Source organism: Myiozetetes cayanensis, unplaced genomic scaffold (genome assembly GCF_022539395.1).
Source record: "Myiozetetes cayanensis isolate MyiCay16 unplaced genomic scaffold, myiCay2020 scf4, whole genome shotgun sequence".
NCBI classification, from domain to species: domain Eukaryota; kingdom Metazoa; phylum Chordata; class Aves; order Passeriformes; family Tyrannidae; genus Myiozetetes; species Myiozetetes cayanensis.
The window spans coordinates 6,537,156-6,540,974 of NW_026087631.1; the positions used below are offsets into that span (position 1 = coordinate 6,537,156).

The 3,819-nt window shown below is 40.1% G+C and overlaps 1 long non-coding RNA gene across 1 annotated transcript; it reads left to right on the plus strand.

Annotated features, from left to right (window-relative positions):
- The first annotated feature begins 1,442 nt into the window (after positions 1-1,442).
- LOC126647336 (uncharacterized) lies at positions 1,443-3,498 on the plus strand. The gene is made up of 3 exons (XR_007630571.1): positions 1,443-1,504; positions 2,093-2,297; positions 3,444-3,498. It is a non-coding gene; the product is annotated as an uncharacterized LOC126647336 (long non-coding RNA).
- The last annotated feature ends 321 nt before the right edge of the window (positions 3,499-3,819 follow it).

A 3,819-nucleotide genomic window follows, 5' to 3' on the forward strand; every position in this document is an offset into this window, starting at 1 on the left:
TTGATTTCATTCCCCCAGATTATAAGTTTAGTTGATGAAGGAAGCTATGGAGGTATATGGTTCTCTCTAATGATTCTGATCTTATACCATTAACTTTCTGATATGGGAACACATTTCATAAATATTTGGCTCTGAAATGTGCAGGCAATAAAAATTGGCTAGCTGACACAAGTAGTTTCTAAGGGAAGTTACGATAAATATGGGTTGTTTCAGTGTGTTTTATAAAATTGGCTGTTGAGCCTATCCTAATACCTGAAGCAAAAAACAAACTCACTGAAAAATACAGTTGACACAAAGTCAGGCCAATGTTTGCAAAACCATGGGCAAAAAAACTGTACAAAAGGAGCAATCAGCAAATCATTTGAAGACAAATTGTACTGTTCACTGCACGGCTGTGCCTGTATGGGTGGAGAATGGCGGCCTTGCCTTCAGAGTCTGGAATTGCAGCCTGGAAAATAGTCTGGGGATCAGAGTGAATAAAACTGCTGAAATATTAAAACGCTGTTGTTGCCACAGCAGGTGGATCTAATGTTGTCTTTGGAGATATATGAAATTGAGAAATGAAGGCTAGAAATGTGATACTGAAAATTCAGTGCTGGAATACATCATTTGTCCATGACCACAGGAAATACTGCAGAAAAGAGAAAATGGTGTGAGAGTCAGGGGGTGGGGGAGGGAGAGGCAAAAACTGTCTTGAAATGCAAAAATTGAGCCTTTCCTTTGTTGCAGTACTTGAAACTGTTGTTTAGATTAGCTAAAAATATGAATTTTAGAAAGACTAAGCTTGGGTGTCTTGCTTTTTACAGGTCCTCATTCAGAAAACATGACTGTACTTCATTATAAAATAGTTCGTTCCCCTGGAGAAAGAAGTAGAACTTCATTGAAGTGCCCTTCTCTCTGTCTGCTTATTTCCAAAAAGAACATCACTTCAAGAATTCAGATCATCTTACCTGAATAGGCCCTGTACAGGCAAGGTTAGAAAGCATTCAGGAGATGTCTCTCTCCCCTCATGTTCCCTCCCTCTAATGTCTGAAATGACATTAAAATATTGTCTGAAATGACATTAGAGCACAAGTACCAGAAGGGTGCTTTTTGTGTAGAAAAGAAAGGTGTACAGGGAACTAATAGAAGTTAGATCAGAATTTCAGCCTAAAAGAGAGGAATATGTGTTTTTAACAACAAAGCCATGGAAGAATTGGTGTCTCTCTTGTGCTGTCTTTGAGCAAAGATGAGGGACATTTCTGGAAAAAATGCTAAGAGTCAGGAGAGTTTGAGGGGCTCATCATGAGGTTAATTGTGAAATATTAAGCAACTTGAGATCCATGGGAGATCCTGATACAACATCTGACAATGTTTTGTCTTAATCATGGTAACTAAAGAGAAGCTCATTGTCCAGTGAAGCATGTAAGAAATAGAAACACTAAGAAGTCCCAGTCAGAAACAGTGCTGAAAGAGATACCAAAACAGGCAAAACCACAGTTTGCAAACATCAGGGAGACTGGAGGTAAGCAAGGATGTTTGTCTGCGTTACTTCTGCTCAGTCACAGTTTGGCATGTGACATCGGCCGTGGCTCAGAGATGCACCATAAAGTTTGGGTCTATCAGCCTCCAGGGAGGGCTTCAATTCCCCCTGGTGTGCAAAGAAAGATTTTTATTGACTTGCCTATACCTGAGTCTTGTCAAAAACAGGACTGTGGGAAGCCTTATCAGAAATACCACAGGAGCTGTCCAGTCCTTGTCCTCACCTTATACCTGTCACTCTGCAATAATCTTTATAGTTGCTAGTTTATGGCCTAGCATATTTAACTGTGCATAAATATTTTCAAGTCATTACAATGCTTCTCCAACACCTGGTCTATTGTTTCCAGTTGGCATTGAACTGTCCCTTCCTAGAGAAGGGAATTCAGTTATATGTTTGGAAATATCCTTTTCTGTTTTTCTCAACAGCCCCGAAGAAAAACTTTACTGGCTTTACAAAATAAAAAATGTAGCCTTAAGTTTCTGAGAGTAATTGCTTCTGCTGACTAAATATAATGTCAAGCAACTGTCTTTATTTTTTCCTTATGTTATTCCCTTTGCCTTTGTCCCTTAGGTACTAGTGACTCAGAGTGGCTTATAAAATATGAAGAACAACATGCAAAGTCTCACAGAGAATAAACAATATTATTTCCTGACAAAACTGCATACTGACAATTATTGAGCAACAACATGGCATGCAGAAGATATAGAAATCCTAAAAATGGAGCTGACGTGATTGTGAGACTCCCACACAAACCAAGAGTACAAGAGATTCACAGGTAGGACCCAGTTAAACACTCCTCAATCTTACTACTCATAGAATACATCCCCAAGGAAAGAAATTGTTTCGGGTTCTTTTGGCATAGGCTAATGACATCAGTGGCAGCTTCTCAATACTAGCAGTCCTTTGCTTTTGGGAGCAGGGAATTTATGGTTTAATACTTAAATTTCCAGATTCTCAGAGAAATTCATCTTTCAAGCAGATACACAGCAGAAGTGTTCAAGTATCCAAATGTGCCCACTGCCTGGCTCTTGCCACCTTCACTAAGATTTCTAATGCCTGGTGATACTTGGAACTCTGTTCTTTCATGAATACTCTACCTGTGTCTCAAGCTGATTCTTACTTTGTCTTCTTGTCCTCATGTGTTCTTCTTTCTCTGAATATTCACAGGACTTTCGCCCTCTCTCCATCCTCTGTTGGCATGGATTTAAGCAAGATGTGGGTTTTTGTTTGCTGATATCTCTCTCCTAGCTTTCTAATTTGAATCAGTTGCTCTGTATTCTGCCTCTCTCACTTCATGCAGGAAGGCTTTTTTTTTTCTTTTTTCTGACTTCTTCTAGTGTTGTCAAATGCGACATGACCAAAGTGGAATTTCAGGTATCTCCCACCAGAATGTTTCCTATTCTATATGGATGTTGTGGGTGGAGGCAGTATGATGTCTAACTAAGTGGCTTCAGAGAAGGATGTTAAACAAAAGCTCCCAAACTCCAAGACACAAGCACCAAAGCAGGCAGCTGTGAGATCTTGATAAATGGAGAACTGCTTAAAATCGAGGAGTGTGATTTTGTCTGTCTTTTCCTTTCTGCTTCTATAATACACTAAGCAGGACAGCTTCTCACTGCCCTCCTTTCTGACAGGCACACCTTTTATGGAGCTAGACTTGTCTATCTGCCATTTTTTGTTGTCAGTCCCTTTTATTCACTTCTCAAAGTTTTTCACCCATTCTTTATAGCCACCCCTTTTACTGTCTGTCATATTTCTCCTCTGATTCCATCTCTGTGGGCTCACAACTGCTGGGAATGAAGCTGATAGCAAAGCAGAGTATTTCTTCTCCTAGTATGCGAGCAGTACTCAAAGCAGATCAGTTCTTTGCAGCAGAGAAGATAATTGTCCTGTACTCAGCACTGATGACGTCTCCTTTTAGGAAATCAGAAGCAAATTGGAGACTCCACAGGAGGAAGAAAGAGCAATTAACGGTGAGAAAATCTGTAATCAGAAAATCTTGAAAGAACACAATTTTTAAAGAAAGAGTGAAAAGGAAAGATTGAGATTGTGTGTCCTTAACATGTTGTCCATTGCATATTTCTTAAGAGGCCTGTGAATAATTGTTCTCGGGCCCTGGGAGTGTGAGGAAGGTAATCTGCCATGAAGGAGAGTTACCCTCAACCGTCCTCTCACTGATGTGCAGTGTGAAGAACAGATCAGGGTTTTGTCCTGTCAGCAGTGAGCAACCACCAAAATAACAGGTGCAGCCCAGCAACATCTATCCTAGGTCAAACTGTAACCAAGCTTGACAGAGG